This window comes from Panthera pardus, unplaced genomic scaffold, assembly GCF_024362965.1.
Source record: "Panthera pardus isolate Hobbes unplaced genomic scaffold, ASM2436296v1 HiC_scaffold_11, whole genome shotgun sequence".
In the NCBI taxonomy this organism is placed as follows: domain Eukaryota; kingdom Metazoa; phylum Chordata; class Mammalia; order Carnivora; family Felidae; genus Panthera; species Panthera pardus.
Window position 1 is genome coordinate 32,134,323 of NW_026526666.1, and position 21,325 is coordinate 32,155,647.

General features: G+C 39.0%; 1 long non-coding RNA gene across 1 annotated transcript in view; it reads left to right on the top strand.

Annotated features, from left to right (window-relative positions):
- Nucleotides 1-2,780: 2,780 nt before the first annotated feature.
- The window catches only part of LOC109246227 (uncharacterized), a 61,518-nt gene continuing 42,973 nt past the window's right edge, over nt 2,781-21,325 (top strand). The window contains exons 1-2 of the long non-coding RNA XR_002071270.2: nt 2,781-2,877; nt 8,394-8,444. This is a non-coding gene — a long non-coding RNA (uncharacterized LOC109246227). The remainder of the gene's footprint in view (nt 2,878-8,393; nt 8,445-21,325) is intronic.

A 21,325-nucleotide genomic window follows, 5' to 3' on the forward strand; every position in this document is an offset into this window, starting at 1 on the left:
TAATCTTAATGTAATAATTTCTCATATGGACACAAAAGCAGATGTCGTAAAGTAGATCTCACATGGATTATTCAGTAACAGGAGCTGGTGTTCCCATGCTAACTTCTATGCAGAATAACATGGGCATGCAGGGCAGGCACAGAGTCATAACACAAGACTTTTACCAGCATTTTCACTGGTCAGTGCCATGTAATGTAATTATATTGCCGAAAACAGCAAATAGGAGAAGATGAATGAGTTGGGCCTTACTAACTTGCCTAGAGGTGAAAAATTTAATTCTCAAGTAGGTAAGTTTTTGTCTTACTGTGTTCTAATGCATGCCTATGTGTCTAGAAAAAGAAAATTTGGGTTTGAAGCAGTATCACAAGAGGGCATTGAAAGGCAGAAAGGAGGAAAGTCAAGCAGCTAAGGAAGGTTAGAGCAGCCTCATGGAGAGCTAAGAACCCTGCAGAAATACTTTCACTAGCCCAGGGTTCTGCCAGGTGCAATTGCTCTACCACATTGAAGGGATGCAGTGACAGTGTTTTATGCGTATCATTGTGCTCAGGGCTCGCGCAGACACCAGCCCCATTGGGAGGGCCTGGGAGTAAGGACCCGGTTTACCCAGCATCCTGTGCAGAGGTGTGCATGGTCAGGCCCGCCTATGCCCCTGGTGGGGTGTCCTCCAGTCCAGGACTCCATCTTCTGCTCATGATCACAGCCCTCCTCTTCCCTGCACAGATATTCCTTTTCCCTCCAAACTGGAACACACACAGGCATCCTCCCCAACCAATTGTGTAATCTAGGAAAATTGGTTTCCAACGGTCTTGACGATGAAGATTTGTGTCGTTCCTTTCAGTTGGACATTGCTTTTGAATATGTATGTATGAAAGCATGACTGTCATCCTTCATTTGTATTCAGTAGTCAGGTAGTTTCTTGGGCACTTGCTTTAACAGGGTGAGAGTCTAAGGACACTGGCTGCGGTCAAGAGGAAAACAAGTGAGGAGCTGGGCCTCCCGGTGGCAGCCTTGGCTCCTGCGCCATTTTGCTGGTGCTGACCTTTGGGATTGCTTGTCACGGTGCTGGGAGGGCAAACGCTATTTAGTTATCACTAGATTTGTTTGTTTTTAAAGTAATACGAACATCAGGTAAAATGTTCAAATGGAACAAAATAGAACCCAGTGAAAAGTAATTCTTCCTGCCACCCCAGCCCTCTTCTTCCATCCCCAGAGGCCGGCACTGCTGGCTGGTGCATTCTTCTGGACAGCCTGGGCCCATTTATGCATGCCTGCCTCGTTCTTCACCTTGGCTTTACCTTGGCTTTGACCTGTTAAATAAGGTCCTAAACTGCAATGAGAAGATGATACTCGGCTCTGCACTTTAGCATTCTTTCCTTGAGCAAAACAATGAATAAAGACACACATACAAGGGCTTGAAAGTCCTCACTCTGGATAGGTGATTAACTCCTGTACCTGTTTTTCACACCTTCTCTTGGCATAAGGCCGAGCAGGTGACTAGTACATTCTCTATTTCTGCAGCATGCGATATTTCCAATTCACTGCAAAACAAAGTTCAAGCTGCTAAAAAAGCTAGTTTTTAATTACCTTGAATTACAAGTTGCAAGGAGGCAGCCTGACAGCTCTCATCAATGAGATCAGTAAGCTGTGAAGACAAGTGGCCAGATATGTCTTGTCATTAATATATACAGTGTGATCAGATGCCATCATAATTGTTATTATTACAGGATCATAAAGATTTAAAGTAACAGAAAAAGCAAGCATCTTTGTTTGAAAGGTCAGCCAAAGAAACACTGAGCTCATCAATAAAACAGTGGTGCAAAGAGAGATGAGTATTTAAAAGGAATTCTTATGAAAATCAAGTAAGCAGAAACTTTTAACAATAATGTGGGCAAATGAGGTCCTAGTAGATTACTTTGCATTGGACTAAATTTTGAAATAAACACTAGCAATGGTTTTCCAATACTTGTCAGTAGCACTGGCTAAGAATATAAATTGGCTTTCTCAGGTGACTGTGTGTATTTGACTAAATTTTCATGACTGAGGTTTTATAATTTTAAACCATGGAAACCATGTAATTATAAAGTTACTGAAGAAATAAGTTTTCTACATAAAGCAATAACAATGCATTTTCCTTTAAAAAAGTGCACGCGCGCGTGTGTGTGTGAGCGTGCACGTGTACTTTCTGCACACTTTGCCCACAGATCATCACGAGGAGGGCTTTCAAGAGGATCTTTTTCTTGCTGTAGTGTCAGATCTTAAAATAAGATTTAAGGGCTGGAAAGTCTGATTGAGTGGGACTGAGATGTGATTTCTAGTAGGAGCGCTCGCCAGAGCATGGAGAACAGAAAATTCTATTTCTATATGTTGGAGGTTAGATGTTTTTGGACATGTTTTAATCCAGCCTTTTCTTTTGAAATCAAATATATGCTGTAACTATCTTGAGATGTGTAGTTGCTTATTAGAGTTAATGGATTGTTCATCCTCTTTGTCCTTGAGATAATCCTAAGTATGTGCATAAAACTGAGATCATGTTGCCCATAAAAACCAATCAGCCTGGAGTTGGTCCACAACGTGCTGAACACTCACTAGAGCAGATGGAAAAGATAATGTTTAATAAAGAGTTAGAGGATTAGGTGGTACAAAACAAGCTAAGGGAAAGGGACACTTTTATTTCAGGCGAACCTCTGTGACACTTCTTGCACCCCAAGACAGATTAAAATGATCCCAGGGCCATGACATTCAGCTACTTCCTCCTCCCCCCCCCCCCTCCCATCGCTGACCCTGCATACATTGTCAGCTTTCTGCCCTGCCAGCATCAGCACCGGCATCTGTGAATAACTCAACAGATAGTTTTTCAGGTTTATCAAGATGTATGAAGTGAGTCATTCGCAAATTAATATACATATGAGGAAATGACAGAAATCTGCTAAATATGTTTGTATTTGAACAACTGATACATCTGAGCTTGATTTAGGAGGGGATGTGTATCAGCTTACAGAAATGACAGTTAAAAAGATAACTGTCACACTGTTTACTGATGAGGTTTCTATTTGTCTTAACGTTTAGACGTTAAATGAAAAACGGATTGTGGATTACAGCCTAAGCGTTTTTGAGGCTGAGTTTAACATAACAACTTGTGGCCAATGGAGGTAGCACTAAAGGTAGAACCAACTAGTCGGAAGTCCTCTGGTGAGGTAAGGTGGTGAGGCCTTTGACAGCTTAAGTACAACCTCATTTATTTTTTACCATGTTTGCTGAAAAAATTAAATATAGGCTGGAGAGGTGGATTGAAGTACTGTTTTTGACTTGCTGGTCTGGGGTCTGGCGTTCATGCAGAAGGGCCAGAGGTTCCAAATGGCAGCCATAGGCCTCGGAAAGCACTTTGGTTTGTGACCCTGCTGAGGAACAGGATCATTCAGGTGGCTCATCACCGCTCCTGCTCTGTCCTTTGTTCCAGGCCTTGGGCTGTGCCCTTTGCTCTTCAGCTTAGTTTACAACAGACGTCAAGAAGCACTTCTCAATTTAGCTTCTCGTGGTCTCAGCTCTAACAGCCTGAAGGAAGTTGCCAAACAAATGTAACCTCTCCTGCTGGCCGAGCTCTCCCACCTGTGTTCGCAGCGAGCTGGCTGTTTGGCAGTGCACTTACACACCGTGGAAATGTGCTCTGGGATGTGTTAAGCGGAATTGGGGAATATTTCAAACCATTTCTTAAATAATAGAATTGAAATGTTGTGCTGCTGAAGTGGCCTGAGATGGAAACTTCTGAGTGAAAAGTTAGATCCTGATTTTTCTTGAAGACAAAATGGAGCCCTGGGGTGTGTGGTTTTCAGGCTTTCTCTATTTGTTAATTTTGGAAATGGACTTTTCACGGTTTTTCTTCCCTTTTGTGTTAAGCCTTTGGTTTTGCTTCTACATGCAACTCTGGCTAGAAAATTTGGGATTGTTTTTTTTTGTTTGTTTGTTTTACCTTGATTCTAATTAATAGGCCCAGAGGTAAAGCAGCAATGGATAGAGCCATTAAGAACCATAAATAAATATATTAGCTTTTAAGTATAATCAGTGTCCCTGATGTGGTATCCAACATAAAAGAGCAGGGTACCAGGGTACCTGTGTTGCCAGAGATTCACAAACCCTGGATCTCAATTAAGCGGCCTGGAAAGAGAAAGATCCAGCCTGCCTGTCTCCCTCCCTCTTTCCTTCCTTCTTTCCCTCCCTCCTTTCCTTCCTTCCTTCCTTCCTTCCTTCCTTCCTTCCTTCCTCCTCTCTTTCTCTCTTTCTTTCTTTTCTTCTTGTATCTTAAGTAGATTTTTTTCTTTGAGAGAGAGAGAGAGAGAGAGAGAGAGAGAGAGAGAGAGAGAATCTTAAGCAAGCTCCGTGCCAAGTGCAGAGCCACCATGGGGCTTGATCTCACAAATGTGAGATCATGACCTGAGCAGAAATCAAGAGTCAGACACTTAACCTACTGAGCCACCCAGGTGCCCCGGATTTGTTTTTTTTAAAGCAAAGACATATAACTTTTAGAGGAGTACAAGTACACAAATATCCTGAAGGGGTAATTTTGGTCTGCTCTCCAAATCTTACTTTAAGGTCTCAGACAGTGTGTCTTAATTATGAAGGCAAATATCTCACAAAAAGACACCATAGCTTGTGATCTTTGAATAGACACACACAAAGAAGGCCAAGCTTTAGGATTCTCAGGCTCAGATAAAATATGATAACTAATCTTACAATAATAAGTATTTTTGCTGTTATAGAACAATGTTTATCAAATAGAGGACGTTCATGAGCATCTTCATGGTGTCTGCCATGACTGAGTACCAGCAGTGCTATCATTAGTATTTTTCTTGAGGGTGATTCAGCATGAGGTGTTCAGGTATTAGGGCTTAGAGGGTAGCCCCTAATGAGGACATGGGTGTACCTTTCATTCCGGTCTGGGGTTAACTCCACTTGCTTCATTTTATTCTAGGTAGGAATAGGGAAGTAACTGTCTTGGGGGACATGAGTCTGCATCTGGGAATTGTTACATAAACTGTTACATCTGAAGCAATGACTCTCCTCTGCAAGCACGCTGAGAGAAATTCCTTTATGCACTTGACCAGTTATGGAATAGCTGTTCTAATTCAGACTCCCATGTCAGAGCCAAGGACTCCAGGAAAACTTTCTGCCATGGAGCTTGAAGACTGACTGTACATCTATACATACCAATACCAGATGCCACACAGTTAGTGGAGTCCTCATTATAAATTGAGATAATTTTTAAGTTGTCATCTTCCCTCTTGGTTTTTCTGTTTGAACCAAATGCTATTGCCCAGTTTAATTTCCCAGCCCTTAGCGTGACAGGCTTTGCAAACAGGCACTGGATTTTAGAACTACAGCCTTGTAATTCTTCCACGAGCACCTCTAAAATGGAAAGTAATTTTTTTCCCATATAGTTCGGCTTCCAACCGCTCCGTGTAGGAGTTTCCTTAGAACATCCTGACCATCCTGGGTAGCCCCTTATTGGACACTTTCGGTGATGGGGCACTTACCAGTTCTTAGGCGAGTCCCCTCTGTTTCAGCAGCTCTCATTAGTGTGAAGTTTTTCTGTAGAAAACTCAGATCCGCGTCCTGTCCTCTCACCCTTTTGCCTCAGTTCTGCTCTCTAGAGCTACAAATATAGATCTCTTCCCTCTGAAATTAGAATTGCAAAATATTAAAGAGAGTTTTCTTGTTCTCCCTTTATCTTCTTTCCAAGCAAAACTTATATCACTCATTTTTCAAAAAATGTTTATTGTGTAGATACAAACACTGGGTTAGATGGAGTAGGTGACTTGGACAACTGTTTCTCATTGACTTTGCTTACAGAGCTGGTAAGACACTGGCCAACTTCTAGATGGATGTTCTCATCCTTTGTTTCTAGAGTAAGAGCTCCTTAAGGATAGTGACCATGGCTTCTAATGAATATCCCCAGAACCTGCTATTAGACTCACAAATGGATGTCCAATAAACACTTTCTAACTCTCTTCCCTTCCTCTAAAATCAAGGCCCCTATACCTGATCACAGTGTTATTCTCTGGTTTGACTAGTGCTAACCATGGTAGAGGCATGATACTGCTTGAACTGATCCTGACATTGTGTGGGGGCTCATAAGACCTCAGTCCACATAGACTGCTATAAGATTTGGTCTCACATGTCATCTCATTTAAATGGCCTAACAGTCCCAAGAGGTAGATACTGTTATACCCAATTTTTACATGAGAAAATAGATGGAAATAAGCAAGTTAAATTGATTTAAATCACTGGTGTTCCCTAATTCCATATTCAGGACTTTTTCTTCAAAAAAAATTTTTTTTAATGTTTATTTATTTTTGGGGGGGGGGGCAAGGGGCAGAGAGAGAGAGAGAGAGAGAGAGAGAGAGAGAGAGAATCCGAAGCAGGCTCTAGGCTCTGACCTGTCAGCACAGAGCTCAACTCGGGGCTTGAACTCAGGAATGAAGAGATCATGACCTGAGCCAAAGTCAGATGCTTAACCGACTAAGCCACACAGGTGCCCCTAGGACTTTTTCTAATACAGACCCTAGCTCCTAGTTCTCCATCATTTTCTAAATTTGCACCCAAGTTTTTGATCCCAGTGTAGAACTATACCTTCCTGAATTATCCTTACTAAAGATATCTTGTTAGTTCTGGCCTATACTTCTTGAGTCCTTCTGGAATCTTAACATACTTATTTTACCATCTTCACTAATCCTTTCAGTTTGTATACTTGTTACTAATATGCTGGGCTTATTCTTTTATATAACTTATTGATGAAAAATGCTCTTGGTCCCAAGGCAAAGAGAAACCTTGCTGCAGGATGACATTGAACCATCAATACTGTTTTGGGTACACTCCTTCAACTATTCTATCACATCATCCACAGTTTTCTGTTTTGGCCATAAAGATAACATGGAAGATTTTGTCAAATGAAAGTGTATTTTATTTTAAATCAGATATTTTTCTATATGAGGAGTTCTGCACTTTTCCACATAATAAGGATACTACACTTAGTTTTTTATTTGCTATCCCAGAGGGTATGATTTGGTCCACATCCCAATTTTATCTCCAAGTGAATAGTGTTTTTAAAAGAGCTATCGTCACTTATGTAAGCTTCATCATGTATTTGTCTCTCATGATATTTTTCCTTTCCTTTCTGCCTCCACATACCTTTATGTACTATATGTTATAAAGTACGGGGGCAAAGTTGTATTTAAGAGAAAAATGAAAGCCTTGATGCAAACAAATACATTTTCCCAAAAGAAACACTCATTTCAGTGTATACATGCAAAACTTTAAAACCTGATTAAAAAATGTATGAAGGAACTCTATCATGTGGAGGATGTTACTTAGGAGCTGAATTACAGGATTTGCTTGTGTCTCTTTTTCTCTTGCCCTGGGCAATCTAGTCTAATTACAAAACTTGCCTTTCATTCTGTTTAGTGTTTTTCAGCTATGCATGAGAAAAGTTAATCAAAAAATAAAATGAAAAACTGTGATGGCTAATCGAAGTTCCATAGATTTCTCTGCTGTTGCCTAGCCCATCCGTGGGGATGAACTCCAAAACGTTTCCTTTAAAACATCATCAGATGTACTGTGCCTACTGGCCTCTGCTTCTTTTAAAAAAGAGAAAATTTTCCTTTAATTTCAGAAGTTTCCAAAATTAGAAATGGAAAGAAAATCATGGCTTTTCCTATCTTCATTTATCCCTTACCCACAATTACTGGGAGGTTTTATGATCATAGAAGACACTAGACCAATAATCTCAGAGATGGGTAATCTCTTTAGAGAAGATAGAAAAAGGCGGTTTATCAGCCCCATCCTGTCCTCCTGTATGCTCTTGTAGGGGAGGAAAACACCATAAAACCTTGGTTGGCAAGCATAATTTGTTCTGGAAACATGCTTGTAAATCCAAAGCCCTTGTATATCAAAGTGAATTTTAAGAGCCATTGGCTCAGTTGTGATCATGTGACATTTGGCATCAGGTACTCCTCGTATTGCAAGACATCGCTCCTTTATCAAGTTAAAATTTATTAGAAATGTTTGCTTATCAGGGCACCTGGGTGACTCAGTTGGTTGAGCGTCCTACTTCGGCTCAGATCATGATCGCGCAGTTGACGAGTTCGAGCCCTGCGCGGGGTTCTGTGTTGAGAGCTCAGAGCCTGGAGCCTGGTTCAGATTCTGTGTCTCCCTCTCTCTCTGCCTCTCCCCTGCTCATGCTGTGTCTCTCTCTGTCTCTCTCTGTCTCAAAAACAAAAGTAAACATTAAAAAAAATTAAAAAAAAAAGAGAAATGTTTGCTTATCTTGCAGAACACTCACAGAACAAGTTACTTGCAATCCAAGGTTTTACTGTAACTCTCTTTCCCTCTACCCATCTTAGGTGCATTGATTGGTGCCTTGCAAATTAGACTGACAGAAGACAGATTAACAGGTAAAAAACAAACGGGTTTATTACCAAGTGCGTCTTATGTACACATGGGAGTAATCAGTAATGAATAACTCAGAGGGGTGGTTAGAACTTGGGCATTTAGCACTTAACAAAAGAACAATATGCTATACATTTTTAGTGAAGGGACAAGACTAAGGAAAAAGACTTTGAATTTCTAGGGTGGCAAATTGTGGTAAGGTTAATATATGGGGAAACTAATGGCAGATAAATTCTAGTTAATGGAGTTTATTATCTAGATTCCTCTGGTGCCCCCTCGGGGCTGAAAAGTGTCCAGAATTATCTTCAGTAATGTCTGTCCTTCCTGGTAGAGGGAAGAGTGGACCCCTTTACAAATCTGTATCCTGCTTTTAGGACAATGGTGGGGGGGGGGGCAGCAGAGAAGTGTTTCTTCTTAGTTGCCTTCAGTTCAAAGTAATCCTGTGCTAAAGAGGCACTTTGCAGGGTGGCATATTTTGCTCCCCATTACTTTGAAAGGACATTGGATTAAAAGGATTGCTGATTCTTGGCCTATTTTCTTTCTGGCTTCCTTGTCTCGAACATAGATCCAAATGTCAACCACTAGAACCAATCCTGGCTGTGGTTTTGTGTGGGGTTTTTTCTCAAGGGCTGAGATGTCATTTTTGGAACATTTTAAATCCCCTCTGTGACAGCACTACTGCAACCAAACACAATGTGATACAGTTAGTGCCTTTAATTAATATTGTTAACTAACCCTGATAAAATCACAGAACTGTTTCTTTGTTCTTTGGGAGATGAAAGAAAAGGTATGGAGATGGTTGAGTCTTTTTGAGAGCTCTGATTTTTTTTTAAAGGGTTGCTGGCAGCGGTAATGGGTTAATGGTGAACAAAAATAGCATGTTATCAATGCAAGCTTGTGGCATTTTTGTCAGACAATAGGAGATTTCTGGATGGTGTATGTCCATTGCTCCTGTGGCCTAAACAACCCTGAGTTTCTCAGTCGTTTGAAGTGAGTGGTGTTGAGAAGCAACATATGCTTCTTCTCTTCCATGCAGAGCAATGGAATTTGGAAATATGTGCTAAATAGAAAACAGAGTTTGTCATGACAGTTTATCTCCAAGAAAGGACAACTTCCTGGGAGAGTAATAATGGTTGCTAAAACCTCACTGAGAAAAATAATTCAATTGCCCAAATTTGGGCTGAGTTCATGCTGCAGCTGGCTTAGGAGAGTGGCAAGGTACCATTGATCTGCTTTGGAATGAGATGTGCTTGGGAATCATGTGGATGGAGCCTCCCTTTAACTGATACTGACTATGATAAAAGAGGCCTGGGGACTTTCAGAGTAACATATACCATTCACATAACCCAGCATCGTGTAAGTCTTATGAAGTTGTTGTTGTCGTTTTTAATGCTTTTTAAACTTTCTTTCAACCTAAACAAGCATAACAACCTAAATAAAATGAAAAATATATTAGAATCTATTGAAGAAATCTGTGAATGCTTTATCAATAACAGTAATGTGACCAAAGTCCTATGCACTTGTTTGGTTTTTTTTTTTTTGTAAATATTGAAGACCAGGCACATAAAGGCATTAAACGTGTAACTTCCTATTTTAAATCCTGGCTGAGACAAATTGGGCATTCCAAATGTTAGCCAGCAGCTGACTCAACAACTGGGAAGCCAATTGACCAAAAGTTCCGCCTTTGACTGTTTCAGGGTCATATATAGGACAGACAAAAGAATTAGAAATGTTTTAGAAAACCACCAACAATATGGAGTGAGAGGTAGAGTCTGGAGCTGCTTTGCACACCAAAAAGAGATATTTTTTAATATAACTGACATACAACATTATATTAGTCTCAGGTGTACAATATAATTATCCAGTATTTGTATATATTGCAAGATGATCACCACAATAAGTCTAGTTAACATCTGTAACCTTACATAGTTACAGAATTTTTTCTTGTGATGAGAACTTTTAAGATTTACTTTCTTAGTAGCCTTCAAATATGCGAAACAGTATTATTAATCTGGAGTCACCATGCTATATGAGATTTATTTATTTTACTACCAGAAGTCTGTGCCTTTTGACTCCCTTCACCAATTTTGGCCACCCTCCACACCACACTCCTGCCTCTGGCAACCACCAGAGAAAACCAACCATGTTTTCTCTGTATCTACAAGATTGGTTTTTTGTTTTCTTTTGCTATTGTTGTTCTTTTAGATCCTACATATGAGTGAGATTCTATGGTATTTGTCTTTCTTTGACTTATTTTGCTTAGCTTAATGACTTCAAGGTCCATCTGTGTTGCAATGGGAAGATTTCGTTATTTTGTATGGCTGAATAATATTCTACTATGGATAGTTGACCATTGAACAATGTGGGGGTTACGGACACTGCCCCCCCCGATGCAGTTAAAAATTCATGTATAACTTTTAATTTCTTAAAAATTTAACCACTAATAGCCTACTGTTGACTGGAAGCCTTACTGATAACATAAATAGTCAATTAACACATATTTTGTATGTTAAATTATTACACTCTGTATTCTTACACTAAAGTGAGTTACAGAAAAGAAAATGTTATGAAGAAAATCATAAGGAAGAGAAAATACATTTACAGTTCTGTACTGTATTTATTGAAAAAAATCTGCATATAAGTGGGCCTGATCAGTTCAAACCTGTGTTGTTTAAGGGTCAACTACATATATATATATATATATATATATATATATATATATATATATATACACATACACACACCACAGTTTCTTTACTTATCCATTGATGGACACCTAGGTTGTTTCTATGTCTTGGTTATTGTAAATAATGCTTCAGTGCACATTAAGGTGCATGTATCTTTCTGAGTTAGTGATTTTGGTTTCTTTGGATAAATACCCAGAAGTGGAATTGCTGGATCATATGGTAGTTCTATTTTTAATTTTTTGAGGAACTTCCATACTGTTTTAAAGAGGCATATTTTATAATTAAGATTCAGTGAGTTGTCCAGGACTCCATCGAGGTCACTTGCTTTATTACTGTGAAAGTTTGGCCACATGAATATAAGATAATGCTAAATTACAAAATCAGCAATGCAGTGTTATGAAAAGATCACTGACTCAGGAATCAGGAGACATGAGTCTTAGTCCCGTTTAATAATCATTAATCATAATCTTTATTTGTGTGCATTACTGCATCACTATATGTCAGGCATCTTGGAATATATTTTCTCTGGCCTGTGCAATCATGCAATCAGGAAGATATTATTATCCGATGTCCAAGCTGAAGAATCAGTTTTGGAGAGTTTAAGTGACTTTCCCAAGGTCACTAAGCTAATAAGTAGCAGAGTTAAGTTTCAAACTTGAGACTGTCTCCCGAGGCTCTGTCTCTGCTGAATGCTTCGTACTCTTTTCTGCAGATTTGTCCTTCCTTCTGCCATTCCTGCTTGGAATATCCTTCTTGCTCATCTCAGCGTGTATGACTTTTGGTCATTCTTCACGCCTGACTTCATCTGCATTTTTAGGAAGGTTTCTAGGAACGCTCCCATCCACTGGTTCCTCCCCATTTTAACCTCACAGCTCTTCCTACTGCTGCTCTGGACATCTGCTTTTATCTCTGGTACATTCTGTGTAGCTTTGGCACTTCCCATTTATTGTGAATGGTGTTTTCAGTGCGACACCTGTCCTCACTCTCCTCTCTCTCATTTATACATTTGGAAGACATTAGGGGGAAAACCATTAAAATATAGAAAAATGCCATATATCCTACCACCCCAGATTAACAAAATTTACCATTTAAAATTCCTGGCTTCAAATATTTTTCTTTAAATAAAGAAATAGCACCTTACCAATCAAGTTGAATTTCACATTACACATTTTCCAATCCCATTCATCTTCTTTCTCTCCAGAAGTAACCACTAATCTGATTTTGGTACCTAACCTCTCAATCTGTGGTTTTAATTTTTGTTACATATTGTATATTTGTAAGCAATACATAATGTCATATTATAATCTTTTTTGTTGTTGTAGAGAACATAGTGCAATTATTGCATACATCTTTTGAAAATTTGCTTTTTTCACTCAATATATTTTAAAAAGTAGCCATATTGATGCATTTAAATCTAATTTATTCATTTAAATTGTAGTATTCAATTTCATGGGAATAAATGTCTCCTTTATCTAATTCTCTTTTTATGGACATTGAGGTTCTTACAGGAAGCTATTTCAATGTATTTGTTTCTCCTTTACTATTAGACGCTGAATTCTCTGATTGAGGGACTGTGGATTATGCTTCTTTGGGCTTAGCACTGTAATTGCAACTCAATAAATGTATGCTGAATGAGTTGATGAAAATATCTGGGCAAGTGATGGTCTTCAACTTTGAGAAGGTTAACATGATTGAAAGCAGGCAGAGGGTGACTTTAAAGAAGTTGAAATTGCATTTTTCTTGTATTTATGGAGATGAAAATATAGGGTAATAAAAAGCTACTCGAAATAATACTGAATTCTGGATGGGTAAGTTAGTAAATTTTTATGATCCTAATGAAATTTGTAAAAGATTAGTAACAGAAAATATGTAAAACAATTGATTAAGCTACAAGCAAAAATGCTTAGAAATGTGCCTACGTGTATTTGTCAAGTCAGTGCTGCTTTATGGCTGGACAGCAAAAGTTCTGTATCTGCTTCTAACTAGAATGTCTCCATAATTCACCTTGGAGAAATCTAATTACCCTGGAATATTTGACCTTCAATGTGTCAACATAAACATTTTCTCAACCTGGCTTCATGGAGATATGGCAGCTGTGCTTAACAGAGATAACATTTTTCTTTAGAAATGTTAAAGGCCACGGTCTGTTTCTTCAGTTTTGTATCTTCCCTTCTGACCCACTTGCACTTTTGTTACTTTCTGATTGTTGTCTAGATGGATCACATCCAATAATGGGGAGAGAAGTGTGAGGTCAGGGGGTGGAGGTTATTGCAAGGAAGAAATGAGTCTATACTTGTGAAACCTCAGAATAATGTCTGTCACAGGGTTAGGTCTCAATAACTGTTAATTACTGCTCTTCTTTTTTATACTTTTTATAGCAGAAATATAAGGTAGCTATCTTATAGGCATTATTCTATGTCTGCCAGGATGAGTACAGAACTCTCCATGTCTCTTCAGCCCAAGATTACAATTTTTTTCTGTGAGTTCTGGTGGATGAAGGGCAAGGGTCTCCACAGTGAGGAGACATGAACTCCAAAGACTCTCTATCCATCACAGATATCAAATGATCAAGAAGGGACAGCAGGATTGGGCATTGATTGTATAATTAGAATGAAGTTGTATTAAGCTTATTATTTCACATGTAGCTTCGTGTGATGTTGGCTATTATCTGATAGCTATAAAACCAGTCTTCCCTATTTACCCATCACTCAGTGATCTATTGATTCATCATTTGTTAACGAATATAAAACACGAGGTACCGAAGATACTTGAGATACATCGATGAACAAATAGGAAAGGATTCCTGCCATCTCATGGCTTACATTCTGGCATGGGAGGGCAGATAATGAGCAAAAATTGTAATAAGTAAATTATATAGAACATGAGAAGGTGATAAATGCTATGGAAAAGGGAAAGGTAGATTCAGATAAGAAAGATGAGGAGTGCCTGATCACGGTAGGATGGTCAAGGTTCATTGCAAAGGCATGAAGTGAGCAAAGGCTTGCAGGAGGTGAGGAAATTTGCTGTGCAGATGTGTGTGAGGCAGAAGAGCTGACACCAAGGCTATGCCTGTTGTGTTTGAGGCAAGAAGGGCTATGTGAGTGCAGTAAAGTGAGCAAGGGAGGCAGTAGTAGGAGGTGAAATCAGAGGGGTTATGGAAGGCCTCTATGATGTAGCACCAGTAGGCCATTGTGAAAACGTTGGTGATCCAATGGAGTGCTTGAAATAGTGTTTCAAAGACCACTCTGACTTCTGTGTTGAGAGAAGGTTCTGAGGGGCAAGTATAGAAGCTGGAAAGCCTGTTAAGAAGCTATTGCAGCTCTAGGAGAGAGAGGTAAGAAGTAATTCCATTCTGATACATTTTTAAAACTAGAGTCAATATCCTAATGGATTAGATGTAGGGTATGAAAGAAATAAAGGGACTAAAATGCCCCCGAAGACTTTTTTTTGACAGAGCATCTGGAAAGATGGAGCTTCCATCAACTGGACTGTCTGGATTAGGTTTGGGCAAGAACATCAGAAATTCTCTTTTTAGAAGCCTGTTAGCCGTCTGGATATATCAATCTGGAGTTCAGAAAAGAGGTCTTGGGTAAAGATATAAATTTGTGGGGTTTTTTGGCATATATATAGAATTTAAAATCAAGGGATTGGATAAGATCACCAAGGGAGTGAGTGCACACAAAATATAAGACCAATAAGTCAGTGCTGAGAGCACTCCAACATTAGGGGCTTGAGGTACAGAAGAGAAACCAGCAAAGAAAAATGAGGAGTAACCAGTGAGTTAGGGAGAGAGGTGGGTGAGTCATAGAGGCCCAAATAATAAAGTGTATTAAGGAGGGAATGATAAAATATGTCAAATGCTGATGAGGAGTAAAGTAAGATGAGAAGTAACAGTTGACTAGTGGACCAAACTCTGTGGAAGTCATTTGGTAACATTCATGAGGGCAGTCGTTGGACGTGTGGAGGTGAAGGCCTGCTTGGAGTGGGTAAAGGGAGAATGGCAGGAGATGACTTGCAGGCAGCAAATAGCCTAATAGTCAAGACTAGTCTAAATGGAACCTGAGCACTTTGGACTCAAGTACTCCTCCGCTTGCTCATTAATGCCCAATGTATGAAAGTCAGAATTTCCTTACTTTCCTTTAGGAGGGCCCCTGTATTCAACCACTGAAAATGTAAGTATCTTGAAACTGGTATCTCAGAGCTACTAACATCGTGGTGTGGATTTATCTGTTTGCACTGAATTCCTGAGGTTACAATGATATTGTAGAATTTCAGAGCTGTAAGTGATTTTAGATATGACATAGCCCTATTAACAGAGGTGTATATAGGGAAAGTGAGTCTCTCAAGATCACATACTTGATGGATGACAGAGTTGACACAAGGGATCCAGGGTTTCTATTCTAGTGCCTTTACAACTGCATAATATTTTATCTTGAATTCGATCCAACATGTATATGGGACAAGTGAAGACACGAGGAGATATTACATAAATGTCTGTTCTATGAAGGAAGGAATGAATGAACTAATAGAAGAGCAAAGACAAGACAAAATTTGAAATGTATGGGAAAACCAGTTGAGGACCCATAAAGCTGATGGTAGGGGATTTGCTCTGAGATACAGGAGCAAAAAGCCAGGGTGAGAAAAATGTAACAGCTGAGGGAACAGTAAGTGAGGACCGATCACTGCAACACGGGAGCTTTCTACCTTGAAAGCAGCAGAGATGTTTCAAATTATTTTAAAAGAGCAAGCAAAGTGTTAATGAGGGTTAATGGAAAGGAGTGAACATAGAGAAGCTCTTTGCTAACAAGAATTGGGATGATGGCATTTTTCAAAATCCTTGCTGACAACATAAGAAAACTACTGACTTGGCGGCAGCAAGTTTACAACTCCCTGAAAATAACCAGATACAAGAGGTTTCAACTTGCTGGAACTCTTTATTATATGCTTGAATGACTCCTGGAACAAAGGAAAGCTGTGCATGATTGTTTAGGAAAGTGTAAGATAAACAAAGCGTATGTTTTCTAACTTCTACTGACTGTAATCTGATAGTCGTGTTAAATTGGTCTCTGCTCATTTTAAGGTTATGTGATGAAGATGACTTTAGTGGTTCTTATGTTCAGTATATAAATAAATGATGTTAAGACTCCACTTTAACTCATGCCCCTCAATTTTTCATACGTATTTGCTGCTTTTCTTTCAGAAAGGAAAATGTACATTACTTGTTCTCTTGGAAGCATTCCATCCTTTTTTATGCTTTTCCTTTCTCTGTTGAAAGATCCCCCTCACACTGCATAAATAGAAATGTCCCCGAGATTCATTTGATTTCATGGATGGCGGAGTACTCATTTCAAATATCTTTGGGAGAACCAGATAAAATAGCTACACTATACTGCATTACCTGATTTAGTGCTGGGGACTGTTAGAGGACTAGATGGCTGTGGAAAATTGTAATGGGAAACTCAAGTTAGTTTTCACTTTTAAGTTCAGCGCTTTGAATCCAGTGGAGTTGAGGGTAGTCAAAAGTCATTACTATCTGATTTGACTGTTCACTGTTCTAAGTGAAATAAGAGTGGTGCCTCTGTTTTGCTGGTAGTGAGGAAAATGCTCCTAACACCTTGGTGCTAAATGGCAGTTCTTGAGTAGTGTCAGCAGAGAACTGCCTGGGTAAGGTGACTTGTCCTTTCTTTCACGAAGCCAGCATTACTTTGTCAGGGTGAAGGCACAGTGGGGAAGCAGTTGGGGAAGTCTCACACTTCTGCTTATCAGGCTGTATCTAGTCTTCGGAGGAAAAGAAGCCATCTATTTCCAAAGCTGTCAATCTGGTACCCCCAGCCACCACTAAAAGCCACTTCAATTTATTTCTTCAGTTCTTTACACTTTGTAGAGGGTTTATTGTAAAGATGTATTAACCAGTAAGATGCCTTTAAGATAAATTATATCCAACTTTGGAAAGAGATAGCAACTTTTGTAAAGGTGCCCGTGGTAGTTTCAGGAGGAGAAAAAAGCAGTGCTTGACACTGCTGGAGGCATCATTATCTCTATCTCAACCATCCATCCGCTCCATTTCTATTAGCATGCGATTTTCATCTCTTATTCTCCCTTCTTCGAGCTAGCTCCCTTCCCTTCGTATTTAGCTTTGTTTTTGGCTCATTTATTTATTTATCTAGTTGTTGTTGTTGTTGTTGTTCCTGTTCCTGATTTTTGCTACCTGTAAGGAAGAAGTAGGCATGCACGTAATAACATTGGATCTTTCCCTCTGTGTTGGATCGGAACCAGAGCTGTCCCAGAGGAGGGACATAACCCTTGATCTTACTAGCTAAGGTTAGTTGATTTCCCTTGGCTTCAAGCTGTTTACATAGAGTTTCAGGGGGAAACTGAGGAGGGGTAGTTTCCCTTGGTGGCTAACCCTAAGCTTGAGGTGGAGAGGAAAATGACTTTTCGTCCCTCTTTCTTTGCAAACACAAAATCATTCATGTGAAGTCTTATCATATGAATTTAAATGAGCTCTGAACGGTATTCCAGGCACTGACAGTATTCTGAGGTCTGACAGCCATGTCTCCAGCCTGGAGAATTACTCACGTAGGAAATTCAAGGTTGGGAATCCCTGGGAATGTATGACCAGTTTTTAAGAACTATGGACAATGTAGTTGATAATCAGTTTCTTTTTTTTTGCCAAGTGGAACAATGTAAAATTAGAAAAAAAATTCCTGTGTGCCCTGGCAAACAGTTTTGAGGCTGCTGCTTTAAAAATGGTGGATAAATTAAAAGATGAGAGAAATACATCCAAGTGACTTTAACAGTTGAATGCTGAGCAGTAATTATACATCAAGCCTGAAATCACCAATCTGAAACATAGGCTTGTTTCTTCTTTTTATGTATAGTCTGATGTTTGTTTAAAATTCTAAAGCATTTTGCAAATTATTGGGAAATGACTACATGTGAAAAAGCAGAGGAAAACCTAAAATGGGCCTCTTTTAGGTGTTTTTCTTTTAGATTTTCTTTAGGTTCTTAGGGAACTTCTGAAATATTTTATTTCTATTATTATTTCTTCCTATGTCACTAGATTTGCTTACTAAGCTTAGAGAATGTCCAAGGGCTACATGACATGGTCATGACACTGAGGTCCTTTTACTGCTGTATCTCTTAGGACTCCAAAATACTCTCTGGTAGGCATTAATTTCTTTAATGCCCCTTGAGCAAATCTCAACCCTATGATGTTATCCCATTTTCATAGAACCTTTTCCTACCTTTTCTTCATGGATTGACATCTTCTGATCCTTTAGTCTTCCATTAAACACTTGCTTTCTTCAGAGAATATTTAGTGAATGGGTGAAGAAACTGGGTACCATTTTGTAAATAAATCTCAGTCCAGAATTATGAATGACTAGGTGCCAGAATACCTCCTCCTCTCCTAAATTTCTCCTACTTTTCCCCTTCAATTTGGCTCTTTTTTTCTTTTCTCCTTTCCTTTTTTCAATTCCTGGTATTAGCTTTTACTCTATTATCGCAACTGGAGTAAGAATACAAAGCACAGGGGAATAATAGTATTCAACATCTTTTGTTCATTAATGCAATGTTTTCTGCTTTATATTTGAAAAGCTTCAGTGAATAAATGTAAAGTCTATCTAAAAGACAATCAAGAAATCAAAGACCATTTAAGTGAGGCTGCCAAGATTTAGGGATGAAAAAAAACCCCTCAGTTTTCATTGATGCTGAGGTGAGGAAGAGGGATAGGAATATTTCTGAAAAGTCACTTGGCTTGGTGGAAAGAACATGAGCTTTAGAAGGTACTGGCAGAAGGTGAATCACATCTGAGTACCTTTAATATTCAAGGCACTGTATTAGGTAGTGCCTCCACCTAATATCAACCCTCTGATGGAGGGGCAATTAATTCTATTTTACAGAAGCAAAATTGAGTCTCAGAGACTCAGTACTTTGCCTAGGGTCACATAGCTAATAAAGAGCAGGACTGAGATTTAAACATAAGTGTGATCCTGAAACCCATGCTCATTGTACTCTATCCTAGTCATAACTATATCAAAATATCTGTGGGAGTTAGGTAGGCACAGGTTTGACTCCAACCTTCAAACTTACTAACTTATACCTGTTTAACTGGATAGATTTCTCTGTATATTGACACTGAATGAAGAATAGTTTTAATATTATGTGTATCTTACCAGAGGGAACTCCAAAAATATTCTCCAAAAATATAGAATATTCTATTCTAATATGCCAGAATTAGAAAGTTGAAGAAAATTAGATATTAGAATAATTCCCAATAGTCTCAGCAACAACTTAAAGACAAAACATGTCTTATAAAGTTCTACTTTCTGTCTAGAGTTGGGTCTTGGTTGCAGAAAAAGCCTCTAGTTTTTGCCACGTAGAGTTGTAATGTGTTATGCGAGTGATATGTAGACATACCAGTAACCTCTCTTAGAGAATCTTTTTCTCATGAATGGCTGTGGACTCACAATGAGGCCATCGTTGATGAGTATATATAGGAACCGCACTTTACTAAGGTTATGGAATGGTGGTATAAGTCAAACATGATACAAACTGTGGAGAAATTGAACTGAGGTTACAACACTACATTGGGAGCACTACATGATCTCTGCCTGGGCTTGGCTAACATTTGCTCACTTCCTGATTTCATATTTAATCAGAGAAATCCTTGAGGGGAACGGTCCTAGCCAGGGGCCCCATTTGGTGGAACTCTGTGAAGTCTAAGAAAGTCTTCAAAAATATTACCATTTCTGCAGTTCTGGATACTTCAATTATCTGGTTGAAATCTTCACTCAGTCAGAATGTGGGCTGTTTGGGGCTCCTTTTTTTTTGTTTGTTTGGGATTTTAATCAGTTTGTGTAAAAACATATGGGCCATCATGGCTTAGTTCTGAGATGTCTTAGAGGGAGTGGTGAGGAATATATTCTTTGCTGTTTTCATGTTGGTCTTCAGTTTCATTGTCTGCAAATTGAGGGATTTAGACTACATAAATGGTTCTTAACTTTTGGGGGCCAACTCCTCCTTTTAGAAGCTGATGGAATCTATGGACACTCTTCTCAAAAAAAAATATACATAGCTGCAATTTTGAGAGGTTGACACACTACCTGAAGGACTTCCAGAAACCCAAGAACCCCTGCTTGGAAAATCTATGGACTAAATGATCTTTTGGGTTCCTTCTAGTTCAAACATTGTATTATTCATATCTTCTATGATGATTTGGATGATTGATGTGATGGTAGTAAAAATGGGATATGAACTCTTTATGTAGGTCTAACTTTTATAGCTTTAAATGGCAAAATGTCATCTGATTATTTCATTTTTTCCCCCCCAACAGTCTTCCTAAACCATGTCTGCTCTTCAGAATCACCTGGGGAGCTTTTAAAAATTCCAGTGCCTGGCCACACCCCAAATCACTTAAATCAGAGTCTCTGGGGTGGATTCCAGACATCAGTTTATTAAAGCGTCTCAGTTGGTTTCATTGTACATCCAGGTTGAGAGTCAGTGCTCTGGCAGGATTAAAACATTTTCAGAAGTTCCCTATCACAGGAATATGAACCACCAGCTGAAGATGAAAGGGCATTCTATTCTTTCTCTGCTTTCAAATATCTGCTATTGAATATTGTATTTCTAGCTCAAAATAAGGATTTGAAAACTCTTGTGTGTAGTCATGCCTCCCAATGTGTTACGATCTTGTCTAAGCTGGGCAAGTATTAACAAATACTGAATGGCCTTCCTGGTACTGTATGTAGATGTGGGAAGGGCTATATCAGGACATGCTCTGCTCTGCCACAAGCACACATCGGTAGAGATTTGTTTTCAACGTAAGAACAATTACCATTGTCATATTCCAAACTGTGTGCAAATTGTTTTATTATAAACTCACTGTTGGTCCCTATTTAACTGGGAAATCATTTGTTCTAAATTTATCTATTCTCTCTGCATGGCATTGACATTTGCTGGCAATGCCAGACTTGCTTCACTTATAAGAAAAAGATTCCATGGAGAACAGGCAATGCTGATTAATAATCTCTAGAGGATCTTTGGAACTGGCATTTTAACTCTTCCTGCTCTCTTGCTAATTTTGACTTCGATTGAACTCAGAAACACAAACAATGGTTTTCATGAAATGGAGCTGTAAAAGCTTTCTTCATCAGACCAGCTCTCCAAAGAATGCTCACTGCCAAAGCTTAAAGATG